Raw genomic sequence first — 22,987 nt, forward strand, 5'->3', positions numbered from 1 at the left:
TGTTTGGTAGGTTAGGTGTATTAAATACATTTTTGACTTACGGTATTTTTGATTTATTATGCTTTTATTGGCACATAACCCTTTCATTCCCTTCATAAGTCAAGTAGCTTGGGGTATGTATTAAAAAGATATATTCTGAAATTTCCATACAAAGATTTTTTTTCATTTAAATTATTGGTTTATAACTTAATTTCATATATATTCTATAGGTGGGTGAATTAGACAATTTCTCTTATATCTTTAAGTTTTCATTCTGAAGGCTCCCATATATGCATGTCAGATAAAAATTTATCTTTTCTCTCATTTAAAAACAGAAAATCTACCTCCTATCCTTGTTTCCTCTTTTCTCCCGCAAGGAACCCTTTCGTATCAATTTATGGTTTCTTTTTACTTTTTCTTTCTTTTTTCCCCTTAATTCGTGGATAACAGAATACTGTATGATATCAGAGGAAGATGGCAGGGATTTCAAAAGCCCATTCATTCCTTCCCATAGTCAGCCAATAAACTGTGGTGAGGACTGTCAGAATCAACTTTTTTGGAACTCTAGACACCAATCAAGTGTTTACATCAACCAGATGAAGAGTTAGCCAAGAAAAAAATAAGCTGCATCTTGGCATTTAAGGCAATCTCTGATGAATCACTAGCTGGCCACTGAGTTAATAGAATAGGGGCTTTAGTGATCACACACAGCAGATAGACAACAAAATTAGTGCATAAAAAGTAAACAATAGCAATAACTACAATGAGTAGAAACAAATGTCTGATTTTCAATGCTAAATTACAAGGCATGCAAGAAAAAAATCACAGCCCATTCACAGGCAAAAAAGAACAGGAACTTTTTGAAGAAGTCTAGACATTGAACCCAATAGTCAAAAACTCTTAAGTCAACAATTTTAAACACGCTCAAAGAGCTAAAGGAACCCCTGGACAAAGAGCTAAAGAAAACCATGAGAATAATGCCAAATAAAGACTATTAATAAAAAGATAAAAATTTTAAAAAAGAATCAAAGATAGAATCTGGAGTTCAATAACAAGAGAGAAACTTAAAAAAGGGGTTCAACAGCAGATTTGAATACAGTCAGTGAACTGGAAAGATTGGTCATTTGAGCTCATCCAGGCTGAGGAGCATAAACAAAACTGAGCAGAGCCCAAGAGACCTGTGGTACATTATGAATCATGGCAACATATGCATGATAGGAATCTCAGAAGGAGAGGAGAGAAAAACAGGAAAAAAAAAAAATATATATATATATATAATATTTATAAAAATAAAATATAAATACAAAAAATATTTGAAGAAATAATAGCTACCCTCCACCCCCAATTAACGAAAGGCATTAGTATATAAATGAGTCAAAGATGGCCTGTGTGTACTGGCCCCTTACTTATGTCCTCATTACATTCTGAGACCCATGAGCTCAAAACCCTGCCAGTCTAATTTTTACATAACCAATTACTTAAAAAATAGCCCAACCAAAAAAGTCTAATTTTTACATAACCAATTACTTAAAAAATAGCCCAACAAAGATATTCTTAGCCATTTAGATCCTACCTGCTTTGCATGCTCAGCAAAACCTCACTCCATTCAGATTTTGCCTACAGATAAGGGAGAATCTTAACAGTCATAAGATCCTAAGCCAACTCTACTATTTGGAATTCTCTGACCCACAGATTTCCCAGTGTGCTGCATCACCTAGACATGTAAGTTCCCCTTTAGTCTCCTTATCCCCTAGGAGTTACTTTGGCCTCTTCCCTTCTGGATGGTGGCTTTTGTACTACTTCAGGCTCTGGACCATCTCATGCTGTGAGGAACTTCCTCTCTTAGGCAACCCTGTGCAAGTACCACCCAACAGAGCTTTGAGTTATTGCATCTCACAATCATCTTTTTCCCCAGATCCCGGGAACTCCCTGCAAACAAGAATCTAAACATCTAAGTAGGACAGAATAGTAAAGGGTCAATCCACCAAGAAGGTGTAACAAACATTTGCACCTAACAAGTGAACCCCAAAATATCTGAAGCAAAAACTTAAAGAATGGAAAGGAGAAATAAGACAGTTCAATAATAGAAACTTTAGCACTCCACATTCAACAATAGAAAGAATAGCTAAATATGAACAAAGAGAGTTGAATAACACTATAAAGCAACTAGACATAACAGATTTATATAGAACATTCCACCCAATTGTAGAATACACATTCTTCACTATACTACATGGGGCACTGCTAGAAAGCAAAAGCACCATAGCAGAAATGAAGTATGCCATTGATAGGCTCATCATTAGACTGGGCATGTCCAAGGAAAGAATCAATAGCTTGAAGATATGTCAATAGAAACCTTTCAAATTGAAAAGCAAAAAAGAAGAATGAAAAAACCCAGAATTTCTAACCACTGTGGGACAATTAAAAAAGTTATAAATTACATGTATAATTAGTAAGAGAAGAAGAGACAGAGAGAGGAACAGAAAAAATATTTAAGGTAATAACTAAGAATTTTTGTTAACAAACTATAGATCCAGGAAGCTCAGACAACATCAAGCAGGATAAATACTTAAAAATCTATATCTACTTGTAGGTTTATTATGTTCAAACCTTAAAAAAAAAATCAAAGACAAACAAACCCAGAGAGGGGGGGAAATACCTGTAAAGAAAGAGAGATAAGAATTCTATCAGAGTTCTCTTCAGAAAAGAAACAAGCAAAAGAGAGTGGGGGGAAAAAAGTGTTGGAATTTTTTTTTAAAGCAACCTAGAATTCTGTACCTAGTGAAATTATCCTTCAAAAGTGAAAAAAATAAATACTTCCTCAGAGAGAAAAAGTTGAGATACTTATGTCTAGTAGATTTGCTTTGCAAGAAATGTTCAAAGAGGTCCTTCTATATGAAGAAATGATTTAGGCCCGACACGTGGATTTACATAAAGAAAGGAAGATTTTAGACAGGGAATAAATGAAGATAAAATGCTATTTTATTAAAATATTATTTTAACAATTTGTTCCAAATAATAACAAAAATATGTATTGGGTAGAATAAAAAAAGGAAACAAAGTGGAAGACAAAAAGGGATCAATGGAAAAGCGTGATGGATACAAAACAGTTACAGATATGGTAGATGTTAATCCAACTCTATAAAAATCAGTTTTTTTATTATTAAATCATAGCTGTCTACATTAATGCGATCATGGGGCACCATACACTGGTTTTATAGACCGTTTGACACATTTTCATCACACTGGTTAACAGAGCCTTCCTGGCATTTTCTTAGTTATTGTGTTAAGACATTTATATTCTACATTTACTAAATTTCACATGTACCCTTGTAAGATGCACTGCAAGTGTAATCCCACCAATAACCTTCCCTCTGCCTATTCTCCCCCCTCCCTCCCTTCCCTCTTCACCTAACCCCTATTCTTAGGTTATAACTGGATTACAGCTTTCATGAGAAAGCCATAAATTAGTTTCATAGTAGGGCTGAGTACATTGGATACTTTTTCTTCCATTCTTGAGATACTTTACTAAGAAGAATATGTTCCAGCTCCATCCATGTAAACATGAAAGAGGTAAAGTCTCCGTCTTTCTTTAAGGCTGCATAATATACCATGATGTACATATACCAAAATTTATTAATCCATTTGTGGATTGATAGGCACTTGGGCTTTTTCCATGACTTAGTGATTATGAATTGGGCTGGAATAAACATTCTGGTACAAATATCTTTGTTATGATGTGATTTTTGGTCTTCTGGGTATATACCTAGTAGAGGAATTATAGGATTGAATGGCAGATCTATTTTTTGATCTATAAGTGTTCTCCAAACATCTTTCCAAAAGGAATGTATTAATTTGCATTCCTACCAGCAGTATAGAAGTGTTCCCTTTTCTCCATGTCCACACCAACATGTCTGGTCTTGGGATTTTGTGATACGGGCTAATCTTACTGGAGTTAGATGATATCTCAAAGTAGTTTTGATTTGCATTTCTCTGACAATTAAAGATGATGAGCATTTTTTCATATGTCTGAAGGCCGTGCACCTGTCTTCTTCAGAGAAGTTTCTCTTCAAGTCTCTTGCCCAGCCTGCGATGGGATCACTTGTTCTTTTCTTGCTTATACGTTTGAGTTCTCTGTGGATTTTGGTGATTAAACGTTTGTCGGAGACATAACCTGCAAATATCTTCTCCCATTCTGAGGATTGTCTGCTTGCTTTACTTACTGTGTTCTTGGCTGTGCAGAAGCTTCTTAGTTTGATCAGGTCCCAGTAGTGTATTTTTGAAGCTGCTTCAATTGCCCAGAGAGTCCTCCTCATAAAATACTCGCCCAGAACGATTTCTTCAAGGGTTTTCCCTGCAGTCTCTTCTAGTATTTTTATAGTTTCGTGTCTTATGTTTAAATCTTTAATCCAGTGAGAGTCTATCTTAGTTAATGGTGAAAGGTGTGGGTCCAGTTTCAGTCTTCTAGAGGTTGCCAGCCAGTTCACCCAGCACCATTTGTTAAATAGGGAATCATTTCCCGACTGAATGTTTGTAATTGGCTTGTCAAAGATCAAATAACGGTAAGTAGCTGGATTCATCTATTGGGTCTCTGTTCTGTTCCAGACACCTACTCTCTGTTTATGTGCCAGAACCATGCTGTTTTGATCACTATCGATTTGTAGTATAGTCCGAGGTCTGGTAGCATGATTCCTCTTGTGTTGTTTTTATTTCTGAATAATGTCTTGGCTATTCGAGGTTTTTTTTCTAATTCCATATAAAACGAAGTATTATTTATTCAAGATCTTTAAAGTATGACAGTGGAGCTTTAATAGGGATTGCATTAAAATTGTATATTGCTTTGGGTAGTATGGACATTTTAACAATGTTGATTCTCCCCAGCCATGAGCATGGTATGTTTTTACATTCATTAACATTTTCAGCTATTTCTTTTCTTAGAGTTTCATAGTTCTCTTTATAGAGATCTTTCACGTCCTTTGTTAGATAAACTCCCAAATATTTCATCTTCTTTGCCACTACTGTGAATGGGATAGAGTCCTTAATTGTTTTTTCAGCTTCACTATTGTTGGTGTATATAAAGGCTACCATATTATGAATGTTGATTTTGTAACCTGAGACTCTGCTGTCTTCCATGATCACTTCTAAGAGTTTTGTAGTAGAATGCCTGGTGTTTTCCAGGTATACAATCATATCACCTGCGAAGAGCGAAAGTTTGATCTCTTCTGACCCTATATGGATAACCTTGATCGCCTTTTCTTCCCTAATTGCGATGGCTAAAACTTCCATTACAATGTTAAAGAGCAGTGGAGACAATGGGCAGCCTTGTCTAGTTCCTGATCTGAATGGAAATGATTTAAATTTAACTGCATTGAATACGATATTGGCTGTGGGTTTGCTGTAGATGGTCTCTATCAGTTTAAGAAATGTCCCTTCTATACCAATTTTCTTAAGTGTTCTGATCACGAAGGGGTGCTGGATATTATCAAAAGCTTTTTCTGCATCATAGAGAGAATCATATGGTCTTTGTTTTTTAATTTGTTTTTTTTGTGTTGAATTACATTTATAGATTTACATATATTGAACCAGTCTTGAGACCCTGGGATAAAACCAACTTGGTCATGATGTATAATTTGTTTGATGTGTTGCTGAATTCTGTTTGTTAGCATCTTGTTGAATATTTTTGCATCTATATTCATTAGTGATATTGATCTATAATTTTCTTTTCTTGTTGGGTGTTTTCCTGGTTTGGGGATCAGGGTGATGTTTGCTTCATAGAACATGTTGCATAGTCTTCCTTCTTTTTCTACATTTTGGAACAGGTTGAGTAATATAGGTACTACTTCCTCTTTCAAGGTTTGGTAGAATTCTGATATGAAGCCATCTGGTCCTGGGCTTTTCTTTTTAGGGAGATTTTGTATGGTTGATATTATTTTAGAACTTGATACTGGCCTGTTCAACATTTCCACATGATTCTGGATAAGTCTGGGAAGGTGATGTGCTTCCAAGTATCAGTCAATTTCCTTCAGATTTTCATATTTCTGAGAATAAAGTTTCTTGTAATATTCATTAAGGATTATTTTAATTTCTGAGGAGTCTGTTGTTATTTCATCTTTGTCCTTTCTGATTGATGAGATTAGAGATTTTACTCTTTTTTTTTCCTGGTTAGGTTAGCCAAAGGTTTATCTATTTTATTGACCTTTTCAAAAAACCAGCTTTTTGATTTATTGATCTGTTATATTATTCTTACTTTTGTTGGTTTAAAGCCTATTGTGTCTGCAAATAGAATTGCACCACCTGCTTTTTTCTGATTACCATTTGCCTGAAATATGGATGACCATCTTTTCAACCTGAGTCTATATTTATCTTTTAAGGTATCTCACCTGAGTTTTTGTATCCAGTCAGCTAACCTATGCCTCTTTAGAGTACAGTTTAAGCCGTTCCCATTAATGGAGAATATTGTTGATAAGTCTGATAAAATTTTGGGTATCAAGTTTTTCAAAAGTCCAGTGGACATTTTTAATCCTTTAGCCTCTGTGGAAGTTGGAGTTTGATCAAACGTTTCTGAGTGAGTTTACTTTTATGGTAGAGGATTGGGCTGGTCATTATGGAGGATAGGTCTGAGAATATCCTGAAGAACTGGTTTGGTTATGGCAAATTTCTTCAACATATTAATGTCATTAAAGTATTTAATTTCTCCATCATAAATGAAACTCAGTTTACTTGGATACAGGATCCGGGGTTGAAAGTTATTTTGTTTAGGAGATTAAAAGTCAATGACCACCCTCTTCTGGCTTGAAAAGTTTCAGCAGAGAGATCTGCAGTCATTCTAATATTGTTTCCTTTGTAGGTAATGAATTTCTTACATCTGGCTACTTTAAGAATTTTCTCCTTCATATTAACTTTAGTGAAGTTAATTATGATATGCCTTTTAGATGTCTTATTTGGATTGAGTCATGCTGGGGTTCTGAAACTGCTATCTGAATTTCAGAATCTCTTGGCATGTCTGGCAATTTCTCTTTCATAATTTCAGGGAGAAGGGCCTCTGTGCCTTGCAAAGCCACTTCTTCACTCTCAGGGATTCCAGTGAGGTGGATATTAGCCTTCTTCAAATTATCCCAGAGCTCTCTGAGACAATGATCCATTTTTGTTCTCCATTTCTCTTCCTCTTTGAGAGTTTGGGAGCGTTCAAAAGCTTTGTCTTCAATGTCAGAAATCCTTTCTTCTGCTTGCTCCACTCTGTTACTGAGGGATTCTACTGTATTTTTCAGATCTTTGAGGGCTGCAAATTCTTGCTTCAGTGCGTCAAAATCTTTTGAGTTTTTGTCTTCAAATTCGTTAAATTCTTGAGACAACTTTTGAATTTCTCCTCAAATTTCTAATTCCGACTTTTGAATTGCTCCTCGAATTTCTAATTCCAAATTTTCTTCTGTTCTATTAATCTTGTTTGCAATCCAAATTCAGAATTCGATATCTGACATCTTGGGCAGCTGTTTATGAATGGGATCTTCACTTACACCTGCCATATCTTTCCTTGTGGGAGGTTGATCTATTCTGGTTATTCATGTTACCAGAGGTTTCCCGCTGATTCTGCCCCATGATTGTTGTACACCATTTGATTTTTCCCCTGGAGCTTTGTTGAGGAAGTGGTACGGCCTGAGATACTGGGACCTGTTTGGTGTGGTGGGGCTAAGTAGTTCTTTCTTGTTTTCAGCTTGTCTCTGTTCGACCCTAGGGAAATAGTTACTCTGGGTTGAAATCTCAGCTGTGGAGAAATACCAGCAATTAAATCACCCCACGCCCCACAGGCAACAATTGGAAAAGGAAAATCAAACGTTCCTACAACCACACACCCAGGGCACTACTTGAATACTCCTTGGGCGATTGGCTCAGTTCAAAAGGTCCAAATCAATTGTCTCAGTCAGCACCTGTCTCAGGTGGGAGAGTTTAAAAGGTCTCTGGCACACTCTCCTGCCAGGCATAAAACTGTATAAAAGTATAAATATCCTTTGCCTGCAACTCTGAACTCCCAGCACTCCTCTCCACTCACACTGAGGTCTGGAGGCCTGTCCCCCAGGAATTCAGATTCTTGGGTGATTTCTCGAGGCGTGTGGACAGTGCCCGAGCTGCAGCTAGTCAGTGCTGACTCTGTGGCACTGGAGCAAGGAGAGGACAGTAGGCTAACGGGGAGCCATGCCAGGGTGGCACTTCCCTAAGGCGTGGTGCAGCAGCCCTCCTCGGGTAGCAATACGGCCAAACATAAAACTGTGAAACTGTGTACCTTCCCTGCTTGCAACGCTGAGTCCCAGCACTCCTCTCCACTCTCACTCTGGGGTCTGGGGACCTGTCTTCCAGGAGTCCGGATTCTTGGGTGATCTCTCATGGGATGTGGACAGTGCCTGAGCTGCACTGACTCTGGGGCACGGGAGCCAGGAGAGGACAGTCGGCTGGGAGGGAACCAATCCAGAGCGGTGGTTCCCTGGGACACAGAGCAGCAGCTGTCTTCTGGCAGTGGTGCGGCCAGGCATAAAACTGTGTGGAACTGTGTGTGCACACTACCTGCAGCTCTGGGCTCCCAGCACTCCCCTCCGCCCTCACTCTGGGATCTGGAGGCCTCTCTCCCAGGAGTCTGGACTATTGGGTGATTTCTCGAGAGGTGTGGACATTGCCTGAAACGCGGCTGGTCAGTGCTGACTCTGGGGTGCGGGAGCGAGGAGAGAAGGGTCGGCTGGGAGGGAGCCACACCAGAGGGGCAGTTCCCAGAGGCGGATAAACAGCCGTTCTTTCTTTAACAGCAAAACGGCTCACTCCTGGATATTCTGAAGCCACACCCCCTGTCTCCCTGGGCAACCAGAGGAGGCAACCCCGTGAGTAAAGCTTTTGCCTGAGGAAACTCACAAACCCGGGAAGTTTCCAGGGCAGGACCAACTCAGAGAGGTAGCCAAATACAAACCTCCAGCAGGAAAGACACAACGTTGCAACTCAGAACAGCTTCTCTTCTGCAGGCGGATTTAGCAGGAACAGAGACAGAATCTGGCAAAGTTGTTCTGTTCTGTTCTGTCAGTTACATCAATCAGGGGCAGGGCTGGGCCTGAGTGAACACCCCCCAACCTTCATCAAGCGCCAGAGGATGTCATACCTCACCTCCTCCTGCTAGATAGCAGTAGAGTGCAGAGGCCTGGCAGATGTCCCTGCGATTCAGGCAGGTGAAACCCCTGGAGTATCAGTTCACTACAGGCAACTGAGTTAGCCATCTGCAGGCATATCAGTGACTGGGTCCAACAGAGGGGCAACGTGGGGAAGGAGGCATCAAGCTTCCCAGACTGATCTATTTCCTGGGTGGCTCCTCCTGCCTCCACGCAGCATTGGAGCAAGCCATATCAGAGTAGTCACCAGACCCCTGTGATCCAGTTCCCAGAGACCTTTTGAACTATCCCACCTGACACAGGTGCTGACTGACATAATTGATTTGGACTTTTTGAACTGAACCAATAGACTGAGGACTTTTCGGTTGGTGCCCTGGGTGTGCGGTTGTAGGAAGGTTTGATTTTCCTTTTCCAATTGTGGACAGTGGTGGGCGGGGTGACTTAATCGCTGGTATTTCACCACAGCTGAGACTTCAAACCAGAGTAAATGTTTCACTAGGGTAGAACAGAAACCAGCTGAAAACAAGACAGAACCACTTAGCCCCACAACACCAGACAGGGCCCCAGTTTCTCAGGCCACAACACTGTATGGGCCCTCAACAAAGCCCCAGGGGAAAAATCAAAGGAAGTAAAACAACCATGGGTGGAATCAGTGGAAAAACTCTGGTAACCTGAATAACCAGAATACATCACCCCCCCCCCCGCCAAGGAAAGATATGGCAGATGTAATTGAAGATCCCATTCAAAAACAACTGGCTGAGATGTCAGAAATCGAATTCAGAATTTGGATTGCAGACAAGATTAACAAAGTGGAATTAGGAATTCGAGGAGAAATTCAAAAGTTGTCTCAAGAATTTAACTAATTTTTTAAAGACAAAATGACCAAAGACTTAGACACACTGAAGCAAGAATTTGCAGCCCTCAAAGATATAAAATATACAGTAGAATCCCTCAGCAACAGAATGGAGCAAGCAGAAGAAAGGATTTCTGACATTGAAGATAAACCCTTTGAACGCTCCCAAATTCTCAAGGAGGAAGAGAAATGGAGAGCAAAAACGGATGATTCTCTCAGAGAGCTCTGGGATAATTCAAAGAAGTTCAATATCTGAATCACTGGAGTTCCTGAAACCAATGAAGAGGCCTCGCTGGCACAGAGGCCCTTCTGAATGAAATTATGAAAGAGAATTTTCCAGACCTGCCTAGAGATTCTGAAATTCAGATAGCAGACCGCTTTAGTTCACCCAGCACGACTCAACACCTGTAAGACATCCCCCAGGCATATCATAATTAACTTCACTAAAGTTAATATGAAGGAGAAAATCCTCAAAGCTGCCAGGACAAAGAAAACCATTACCTTCAAAGGGAAGAATATTAGAATGACTGCAGATCTCTTTACTGAAACATTTCATGCCAGAAGAGGGTGGTCATCGACTTTTAATCTCCTAAAGCAAAATAACTTTCAACCCTGGATCCTGTATCCAAGTAAACTGAGTTTCATTTATGATGGAGAAATTAAATACTTTAATGACATTCATAAGTTGAAGAAACTTGCCATAACCAAACCAGCTCCTCAGGATATTCTCAGATCTATTCTCCATAATTACCAACCCAATCCTATACCACAAAAGTAAACTCACGCAGAAACTTCGGATCAAACTCCAACTTCCACAGAGGCTAACGGATTAAAAATGTCCACTGGACTTTTGAAAAACTCGATACCCAAAATTTCAAGAGACTTATCAATATTCTCCATTAATGTGAACGGCTTAAACTGTCTTCTAAAGAGGCACAGGTGAGGTTACTGGATACAAAAGCTCAGGCCAGATATTTGTTGCATACAAGAGTCACATCTTAACTTAAAAGACAAATACAGACTCAGGGTGAAAGGATGGTCATCCATATTTCAGGCAAATGGTAATCAAAAAAAATTATTGTATTTTAATTTATTAAAATTTGCAATTATATTTGCAGATACAATAGGCTTTAAACCAACAAAAGTAAGGAAGGACAAGAATGATCACTTCATATTTGTTAATTGTAATAATCAATATGATGAGATTTCAATTATGCTCCCAACCAGAATGCACCTCAAATTATAAGAGAAACTCTAACAGACATGAGCAACTGGATTTCCTCCAGCTCCATAGAGATTACAACAATCCCTTGGCAGTGTTGGATTGATCCTCCAACAAGAAGCTGAGCAAAGAAATCTTAGATTTAAACCTAACCATCCAACATTTGGATTTAGCAGACATCTATAGAACATTTCATCCCAACAAAACTGAATACACATACATCTCATTAGCCCACGGAGCTTACTCCAGAATCGATCACATCTTCTGTCACAAGTCTAACCTCAGTAAATTTAAAGGAATAGAAATTATTCCTTGCATCTTCTGGGACCACCATGGAATAAAACTTGAGCTGAGTAACAACAGGAATCTGCATACTCATACAAAAACATGGAAATTAAATAACCTTATGCTGAATGATAGCTGGGTCAGAGATGAGATTAAGAAGGAAATTGCCAATGTTTTGAAACAAAATGACAGTGAATACATGAACTATCAGAACCTCTGGGACACCAAAAAGGCAGTTCTAAGAGGGAAATTTATAGCACTAACCTTCCTCAAGAGAACGGGTAGAGAGGAAGTTAACAACTTAATGGGACATCTCAAGCAACTGGAAAAGGAAGAACATTCCAACCCGAAACCCACTAGAAGAAAAGAAATAACAAAAATTAGAGCGGAATTAAATGAAATTGAAAACAAAAGAATAATATAACAGATCAATAAATCAAAAAGCTGTTTTTTTGAAAAGGTCAATAAAATAGATAAACCTTTGGCCAACCTAATCGGGAAAAAAAGAGTAAAATCTCTAATCTCATCAATCAGAAATGACAAAGATGAAATAACAACAGACTCCCCAGAAATCAAAAAAATCCTTAATGAATATTACAAGAAACTTTATTCTCAGAAATATGAAAATCTGAAGGAAATTGACTGATATTTGGAAGCACGTCACCTTCCAAGACTTAGCCAGAATCAAGTGGAAATGTTGAACAGGCCTATATCAAGTTCGGAAATAGCATCCATCATACAAAACCTACTTAAAAAGAAAACCCTGGAACCAGATGGTTTCACGTCAGAATTCTACCAAACCTTTAAAGAGGAATTGGTACCTATATTATTCAACCTGTTCCAAAAGGTAGAAAAAGAAGGAAGTCTACCCAACACATTCTATGAAGCAAACATCACCCTGATCCCCAAACCAGGAAAACACCCAACAAGAAAAGAAAATTATAGATCAATATCACTAATGAATATAGATGCAATGATATTCAACAAGATCCTAACAAACAGAATCCAGCAACACATCAAACAAATTGTACATCATGAACAAGTTGGTTTTATCCCAGGGTCTCAAGGCTGGTTCAATATATGTAAATCTATAAATGTAATTCACACATAAACAAATTAAAAAACAAAGACCATGGGCGGCACTTGTGGCTCAGTGAGTAGGGCGCCGGTCCCATATGCCAGAGGTGGCGGGTTCAAACCCAGCCCCGGCCAAAAACCACACAAAAAAAACAAAGACCATATGATTCTCTCAATTGGTGCAGAAAAAGCTTTTGATAATATCCAGCATCCCTTTGTGATCAGAACACTTAAGAAAATTGGTATAGAAGGGACATTTCTTAAACTGATAGAGACCATCTCCGGCAAACCCACAGCCAATATCATATTGAATGGAGTTAAATTGGAATCATTTCCACTCAGATCAGGAACCAGAGAAGGCTGCCCATTGTCTCCATTGCTTTTTAACATTGTAATGGAAGTTTTAGCCACGGCAATTAGGAAAGAAAAGGTAATCAAGGGTATCCATATAGGGTCAGAAGAGATCAAACTTTCACTCTTCGCAGATGATATGATTGTATATCTGGAAAACACTAGGGACTCTACTACGAAACTCTTAGAAGTGATCACGGAAGACAGCAGCATCTCAGGTTACGAAATCAACATTCATAAATGCGTAGCCAATAGTCAAGTTGAAAAAACAGTTAAGGACTCTATCTCATTCACAGTAGTGGCAAAGAAGATGAAATATTTGGGAATTTATCTAACAAAGGATGTGAAAGATCTCTATAAAGAGAACTATGAAACTCTAAGAAAAGAAATAGCTGAAAATATTAACAAATGGAAAAACATACCATGCTCATGGTGGAAAGAATCAACATAGTTAAAATCTCCATACTACCCAAAGCAATATATAATTTCAACACAATCCCTATTAAAGCTCCACTGTCATTCTTTAAAGAGCTTGAAAAAACAATACGTTTTATATGGAATCAGAAAAAAACCTCGAATAGCCAAGACATTACTCAGAAATAAAAAAAAAGCAGGAGGAATTACGCTACCAGACCTCAGACTATACTACAAATCGATAGTGATCAAAACAGCATGGTATTGGCACAAAAACAAAGAAGTAGATGTCTGGAATAGAATAGAGAATCAAGAGATGAATCCAGCTACTTACCGTTATTTAATCTTTGACAAGCCAATTAAAAACATTCAGTCAGGAAAATATTCCCTATTTAACAAATGGTGCTGGGTGAACTGGCTGGCAACCTGCAGAAGACTGAAACTGGACCCACACCTTTCACCATTAACTACGATAGACTCTCACTGGATTAAAGATTTAAACTTAAGACATAAAACTATAAAATACTAGAGGAGAGTGCAAGGAAAACCCTTCAAGAAATCAGTCTGGTCGAGTATTTTATGGAGGAGGACCCCCCGGGCAATTGAAGCAGCTTCAAAAATACACTACTGGGACTTGATCAAACTAAAAAGCTTCTGCACATCCATGAACACAGTAAGTAAAGCAAGCAAACAGCCCTCAGAATGGGAGAAGATATTTGCAGATTATGTCTCTGACAAAGGTTTAATAACCAGAATCCACAGAGAACTCAAACACATTAGCAAGAAAAGAACAAGTGATCCCATCGCAGGCTGGGCAAGGGATTTGAAGAGAAACTTCTCTGAAGAAGACAGGCGTGCAGCCTTCAGACATATGAAAAAATGCTCATCATCTTTAATCATCAGAGAAATGCAAATCAAAACTACTTTGAGATAACATCTAACTCCAGTGAGACTAGCCTATATCACAAAATCCCAAGAACAGAGATGTTTGCACGGATGTGGAGAAAAGGGAACACTTTTGCACTGCTGGTGGGAATGCAAATTAATACATTCCTTTTGGAAAGAGATATGGAGAACTCTTAGATATCTGAAAATAGATCTGCCATTCAATCCTGTAATCCTTCTACTGGGCATATACCCAGAAGACCAAAAATCACATCATAACAAAGATATTTGTACCAGAATGTTTATTGCAGCCCAATTCATAATTGCTAAGTCATGGATAAAGCCCAAGTGCCCATCGATGCACGAATGGATTAATAAATTTTGGTGTATGTACACCATGGAATATTATGCAGCCTTAAAGAAAGATGGAGACTTTACCACTTTCATGTTTACATGGATGGAGCTGGAACATATTCTTCTTAGTAAAGTATCTCAAGAACAGAAGAAAAAGTACCCAATGTACTCAGCCCTACTATGAAACTAATTTACAGCTTTCACATGAAAGCTATAACCCAGTTACAACGTAAGACTAGAGGAAGGAGGAAAGATAGAGGAGGGAGGGGGGACGTTGGTAGAGGGAGGGAGATTGGTGGAACTACACCTGCGGTGCATCTTTCAAGGGTATATGTGAAACTTGGTAAATGTGGAATGTAAGTGTCTTGGCACAGTAACTGAGAGAATGCCAGGAAGGCTATGTTAACCAGTGTGATGAAAGTGTGTCCAACCATCTGTGAAGCTAGTGTATGATGCCCTATGATCATATCAATGTACACAGCTATGATTTAAATAAAAAAAAAAAAGTCTCTGGCAACTGGATTGCAGGGGTCTGGTGACAACTCAGATATGGCTTGCTCCAGTGCTCTGCAGAGTTAGGAGGACCCACCAACCAAATAGATTAGTCTGGGAAGGTTGATGCCTCCTTCCCCACCTTGCACCTCTGTCACATTCAGTCACTGATAGCCCCGCAGGGCTGTGACCCAGTTTCCTCTTGTGAACAGATATTCCAGGGATTTGCACCTGCCTGAATCACAAGGAAATCTATTTCTGCTCAGCCAGGCCACTGTGCTCTGCCTCTATCCAGCAGTGGGAGGTGAGACCTGACAACCTCGGGCACTTGATGGAGGCTGGGGGGTGTTCACTCTGTTCCAGCCCCGCTCCTGATTGATGTTACTGACAGAACAGAACAGAACAACTTTGCAGGAATTTGTTTCTGACCCTGCTAAATTCCCCTGCAGAAGAGAAGCTGTTTTAAGTTCCCAGAGCCTGCGCCTCAGGCCCTGTCTTTGCTCCTGCACGTTTGTATTCAGTTAGCTGTCAGTTCTAGCTTCCTGCCTTCCTTTGTCTATAGGTTGACAATCCCCTGAGGGCCAGTGTGTCTTAGGCTTAGTAAAGCGGTCCTCTGGGTCAGCCCTGCCCAGGGAACTTCCCGGCTCTGCGCATGTGTTTCTAGTCCCCGCACTCCACCCAGGCCGGTACCGCCTCAGGCAAACCCTTTACTCATTGGGCCTGCATTTCTGTCCCAGATCTGTTCCACAGTGGTTGCCACCTGAGAAGATGCCTGGCCTCCTCTGGTTGCCCAAAGAGACAGGGAGTGTGGCTTCGAAATATCCAGGAGTGAGCCCTATTGTTGCCAAAAACGGCTGTTGTTCTGTGCCTCGGGGCACTGTCACTCAGGTGTGGTTCCCTCTCAGCCGACTGTCCTCTCCTCACTCCCATGCCGCAGAATCAGCACTGAACAGCTGCAGTCTAGGCCTTGTACACACCGCGTGAGAAATCACCCAAGAATCTGGACTTCTGGGGGACAGGTCTCCAGACCTTAGAGTGAGTGTGGAGGGGAGTTCTGGGAGCTTAGAATTGCAAGTAGAGAATATATACAGTTCTGTACAGTTTTATGCCTGGCAGTTCTGTACAGTTTTATGCCTGGCCGTGGCACCCTAGTAGGGGAGGTAGGTCCAGTTTTTAGAGGATCTCTCCTGTGGAGTGTAGTGGGAGGACCTTTGGACTCTGCTTGTTTCTTTGTGGGGCACTCCGAGCCATTCTCATGGGGGAGGGGACTCCCATCCGCTTGGTGATGGATTTTATACCTTTTCTTTGTATCCTTGGGGTCACAGCTCGCCTCAGCAGGGCTGATGTGCGTTCTTCAACCTTCTCTCTTGGTGCAGCTCAAATCCACCAGGTTACTTGCTAAATTTCTGTCCTTTAACTCTCCTTCCTGGACGGGAGCCTCTGTGGAAAGCTGGCTTCAGTCAGCCATCTTGTCCGCACCTCCCAAAAATCACTTTAAATGTGGATGTTCAAAAGACATTCGTTAAAAGACAGCCTGTTGAAATAGATTAAAATAAAAGACAAAAAACAAGATCCAATTATACGTTGTCTACAAGAGTCCAAGTTTAAAGACACAGATAATTTAACAGTAAAGAGATGGTGAAAGGATACACAATGATAATTGCACCACACAAAAGACGTAGTACCTATATTAATTTCAGACAAACCATATCTCAGAATAAGGATAATTATGAGGGATAAAATGCATAATGGTAAAGGGGTCAACTTTCAAAGAAGGCATAACATGCTCAGTGTAACACCTCAGACCCACCTATGCACCTAACAACAGAGTATCAAAATATTAATACAGGAGGCAAAAACTAAGAGAACTGCAAGAAGAAACAGACAAATCTATTTTCATAGTTAGAGATCTTTTTTCTTTTCTTTACATTTCCTTTCCTTTCCTCCAAATTTCCATCTGCTCACATAGTTGGAGACATAAACACCCATCATTAGTTGATAGATGTAGTAGTCAAAAAAATCAATCAGGATATAGTTGAACTGAACAGCACCATTAGTCAACTGGATGTAATTAACACTTATAGAATGACAGCAGAATACACATTCTTCTCAACATCACATATTTTTCAACTACATATAGAACATTCACCAAGATAGACCACATTTGAAACCACAAACACATGTTAACAAATATAAAGGAATACAAAGCATACGAAGTATGCTGTTATACCACAATGGAATTAAAGTGGAAATCAATAACAGAGAGAGAGCTAGAAATATCCCCAAATAATTGGAAATTAAACAACATATGTAAATAACATGAGTTGAAGAAGTCTCAATAGATTTTACAAGATTTTAAAACTCAATGAAAATGAAAACACAATTTGCCAAAATTGTGATTTGAAAAAAAAAAAAAAAGTGCTTCAAGGGAAATATATCACATGGGATGTACATAACAGTGAAAAGACCTAAAAATCAATCATCTATGTTTCCACCTAAGGAAACTAGAAAAAAATAGCAAACATTATCCTAGGTATGTAGAAGAAAATAAACAATAAAGATTAGAGCAGAAATTGATGAAATTGAAAATAGAAAATCAATGAAACATAAAGCTGGTTCTTTGAGAAGATCAATAAATTGATAAACTCCTAGCCAGTCTAAGAAGAAAGAGATAAGATTTGAATTACTAGTCGTAGAAATAAATAGAAACAAATGGAATCAACAAAAATGCCTGCTGAAACTAAGAAGTAATTACATAGCAAGTTCATAGGATACAAGTTTAATGTGCAAAAGGCATCACTTTTCTGTCTACCAAGAATGAATAAGTAGAATTTAAAATGTAAAACATAATACTGGCTGGCACGTGGCTCACAACTATAATACCAGCACTTTGGGAGGCCAAGGAAAGAGGATTGCCTGAGTCCAGAAGTTCAAAACCAGCCTGGGCAACATAGCGAGACCCTGTCTCTAAAAATAAATAAATAAATAAATAAATATAAATAAAAAATTAGCAGTGTGTGGTGGCACACTCTTATAGTGCTAGCTTACTGAAGAGGCTGAGGCAGGAGGATTACTTAACCCAGGAATTTGAGGTTACAGTGAGCTAGCACATGTCACTGCTCTCCAGGCTGAGTGACATTGCAAGATCCTGCCTTATAAAAACAAAACAAACGAAAAAACCTACATGATAACATATACACTATCATCCACCAAAATGAAATAGTTTTGAATCTAACAGAGTATGTATAAGATCTACGTGAAGAAAAACTTCAAAATCTGAAAAGAAAAATCAAAAAAAGATCCAAGTAAATGGAGAAATAGTCTATGTTTACGGTTAGGAAGACTTAGTATTGTTAAAATATCAGTTCTTTCCAACTTGATCTTTAGATTCCACTCAATCCGAATCAAAATCCTGTCAGCCACTTGTGCATATTAATGTGAAGCTGCTTCTAAGGTTTATATTGCTGGGCAGAGAACCAACAACAGTCAACACAATATTGGAGAAGAATGAAGTTAGAGGACTGGTAATTCCCTACTTCAAGATTTAATATAAAGCTACAGTAATCAATACAGTGAGATGTTTGAGAAAGAATAGACATATAGATTAGTGGGACAGATTAGAGAGCCCAGAAATAGTCAAGTGATTTTTTTTTTTTTTTTTTTTTAGAGAGAAAGTCTCACTTTATCACCCTCAGTAGAGTACTGTGGTGTCACAGCTCACAGCAACCTCCAACTCCTGGGCTTAGGCAATTCTCTTGCCTCAGACTCCCAAGTAGCTGGGACTATAGGCACCTGCCACAACGCCCGGCTATATTTTGTTTTTGTTGTTGCAGTTTGGCTGGGGCGGGTTCAAATCTGCCACCCTCGGTATATAGGGCCAGTGCCCCACCCACTGAGCCACAGTTGCCGCCCAAGTCAACTTATTGTTAACAAAGGAACAAAGGCAAGTCAACAGGGAAAGGACAATGTTTTCAAGAAATGGTACTAGAATGACTAACTGCACATCCACAGCAAAACAAAATCAAATCTACACACAGACCTCAAATATTTCACAAAAAATAACTCAAAATGGATCATAGACCTAAATGCCTAATGTAATAGTATACAACTTCTAGAATAACATAGTGACCTTGTGGTCATCATTAATCTCATAGCCACACTATGTCTCAGGTAATATACTACAATGGAGTTTACAAGACAGAAGAAAACCAAAATATCAGAGGACGCAGAACTCCTCCCCCATGTCCCCCATCATTGTCAACAAAAGCTGTTAATTAAAGACTGTACTTTGCTGCACTGACAGAGGGGGCGCTTTTTAACTAGGAATCTTATAAAAATACAGTAGTCTCTGCCACCCCCTATCCACAGTTTTACTTTCTGTCGTCTCAGTTACTTAAGGTCAACAATGGCTTGAAAATACTAAATTATTAAATATTTACTTATGAAAATTCCCAAAGTAAACAATTCATAAGTTTTAAATTGCACACTGTTCTGAGTGGCATGATGAAATCTCCTGCAGTTCTGTCTTGTCCTGGCCCAGACATGAATCATCCTTTCAGCCAGGGTATCCTACCGTCCATTAGTCCACTTAGTAGCTGCCTCAGTTATCAGAATGACTGTGGCAGTATCAGAGTGCTTGTGTTCAAGTCACCCTTATTTTACTTAATAATGACCCAGGCTGCAAGAATAGTGATGCTGGCAATCCTTTAAGTGAAAAGGTGACGGTCGTCTTTTTAGTGCCATCCTTAAAGATGTCATCCTTTAAGTGAAAAGGTGACAGTTTTTGACTCAATATAAAGCTTCTCAACCTTCCTAATGCCGGGATGTATTTTCATTGTTAAAAAAGGGATTGCAACCCACAGGTTGAGAACCGCTGCTTTACTAAGACGAATGTATTTCAACTCCATCCAGGTTAATACAAAAGATGTGAATTCACCATCTTTTTTATGGCCAAACAGTGTTCCATGATGTGCATGTACCACAATTTGTTAATCCACTCTTGAGTTGATGGGCATTTAGGTTGTTTCCACATCTTGGCAATTGTAAATTCAGTTGCAATAAAGAATCTAGTGCAAATGTCCTTATGAAGCAATGTTTATTTGAAAAGGTAAGAAAAAAAGATCATATGCTGAAGTGGCTAAGTCTACAGTAAGAACAAATATTCTATTTGTGAAATTGTGAAGAAAGAAAAGGACATCCATGCTAGTTTTGCTGTCATGCCTCACACTGAAATAGTTACAGCCACAGTGCATGGTATGTGCTTAGATAACATGGAAAGGCTTTATATTTGTGGGTGGAAGATGTGAAGAGAAATGTATTCCGATCAATAGCAATTACGTTCAGTACTATCTGCTGATCCAGGCTTCCACTGAGGGTCTTGGAATGTATCTCTATCCAAGGGACTACTATAGCCAAATTTCCAAGACATAACCAGGCGAAAGCAGACAAAGGTATACAAAATTATCTCATGAAGGAAATAGAAAACAAGACTACTTCAGCTGATGAACACTGCCTCCACCCGCCACACATACACCATGCACACACAAAAGCCATGTGAAGGAGACGTAATATCCCAAACTGGGAAAATTGATCTTGGACACTTGAAAGTATTAGATTTTTTAAATTAAAAAAAAAAAACAAAGAACTCAAGAACTTAAGCAAAAAGATCAAATAAGATAAAAAGACATGAGAAATAGTCTGACATCAGACTCCCTTAAAACAACATACTGAGGAATGAAATAGCTTTTTAAAAATTCTTAAGGAAGGGCGGCACCCCATGGCTTAAAGGAGTAGGGCCCCAGCCCCATATGCCAGAGGTGGTGGGTTCAAACCCAGCCCCGGCCAAAAACTAAAAAAAAAAAAAAAAGAAAAATTCTTAAGGAAAATGCACTTAAGTTTCTTCCATGTAATCCAGGATTTTATTTGTGTCAAAGATATTCTTTACTTATCAATCTGTAAGAAAATAGTTTTAAACATGCTAGAATTCAGAGAATTTTGTAACCATAAAGGCTCCTTTAAGGATAATCATTACCCTCCTAGGGTAATCATCTCAACCAAAAATGACTGGAGAAACTTTTGCAAAAGGGTTGAAAAATTAAACCAATAACTAAATATATTATGGATAATTGGTGCCAGGTTTCTCAATGTTGGAGAGAGCAGTTAAAATATAGAAAGGAGGAAGGCCAAAGGAACCCTATAATTATTATAGTGAATGGAGGTTTAGCATGACTAATTCCATTTTTGCTTTTGATCCCCAGCAGCAATATCCCTGAGGTTAAAATCATCTGCTTAGCTCTGTATATAAGCCAGCTAATGATAGGAGAAATGTTATTTGCCTGTAGAAGAAAAATGATAACCATGCCATCTCCCAGGGAGATAAGAAAAGTATGCACATAAATAACAATGTTATGTTAAAATTTATAGGAAGCCGCTGACCAAGAACAAAGAAGTTTCACAACCTCCTCAGGTGCTTGCCAGAGCTCAAATGGTGCTCCCCCTCTTGGCGGGAAACCTTCTCTTCCCTCTTCCTTTAACATAGAAAGAAGCCTGAAGTTTACATTAACTTAAGATGGTCCACCATCTTCTTGGTTTGCTAGCTTTTCAAATAAACCTTGCTGCATAAGGACATTTGCACTAGATTCTTATCTCAATTTACAATTGCCAAGACATGAAAACAACCTAAATGCTCATCAACTCAGGAGTGGATTAACAAATTGTGGTACATGCCCATCATGGAATACTGTTCAGCCATAAAAAAGATGGTGACTTCACATCTTTTGTATTAACCTGGATGGAGTTGAAATACATTCTTCTCAACCTGTGGGTTGCAATCCCTTTATAACAATGAAAATACATTGCCGCATTAGGAAGGTTGAGAACCACTGTAGTAAAGTATCACAAGAGTGGAAAAGCAATTATCCGATGTACTCAATACTAATATGAATCCAGTAGACAATCTGATGCATGCCCACATGGGAGAAAAACTCATTTCAATCCAATTTGGGGGGAGTGGGAATGAAGGAGGGGGAGAGGGCAAGGGGGTTGGGTGCTCTCACTGAATAGGCATGGAGTGGGGGTGTTTGGCACACCTTTTGTGTATGGGACATAACCACAAGAGGAACTCTACCTAACAAAATCAAATATTTTGACCTGATTGTTGATACCCTCATTAACCTGAAATAAATTTACTTAAGAAAAAAAAACACAAAAATAAATAAAAGTTGTTTTCTTCATCCCAATACCTTTTCGTCAACTTGTCAGCTATTGAGCAATGGGCTGTGTGATTGACAAGTGAACTTGGTTACCTAGCATGGGATTGGAATTGAAAGTATTAGTATGAACCCTTAGCTCTATCTACCGAGTGGCCCTGGGAGCACTAGCATCCCAGTGGCAGAGCACTTGTAGCATTCATATCCAGTTTTCTTAATACCATTCTCCACAGAAATAATCTAGGACTCTGAGAAACATTTTTTTTTTCTAGGACTAAAGTGGGATTATGTATGAGATGAGCTTTGAACATTCTGCAGGGACCAAGACCCTTGGCCTCTTCAAGTTTTACTGAAAAATAAAGCTCACCATAGGTTAGTAAGAGAAAAGGCACACAATTTTTTTTTTTAACTGCGGGCATGGGAAGAATCACAAGAGTGATTGCCTAATATCCTGATGAGGTTAGAAGCTTATATAACCTCTTGAGGTTACTAAAAGAATGGGGGCTTGGATCCTAGTAAAAAAGTTAATAAGAGGGGGAGAATAAGAATTTTATTCTTGGGCAATAAATGATTACCTGGGAGAATAATTAGATCAGGAACAGAATTTAACTTGTGCATAGTTTCCTTTGTAATTTAAATAATGCTTGGAGACAGTGATTATATTATAAAATGGTCTGTTTAGGTGTGGTTACATTCTTGGTCTTCTTTCCCCTTGATGAATGAG

Source organism: Nycticebus coucang, chromosome 17 (genome assembly GCF_027406575.1).
Source record: "Nycticebus coucang isolate mNycCou1 chromosome 17, mNycCou1.pri, whole genome shotgun sequence".
NCBI classification, from domain to species: Eukaryota; Metazoa; Chordata; class Mammalia; order Primates; family Lorisidae; genus Nycticebus; species Nycticebus coucang.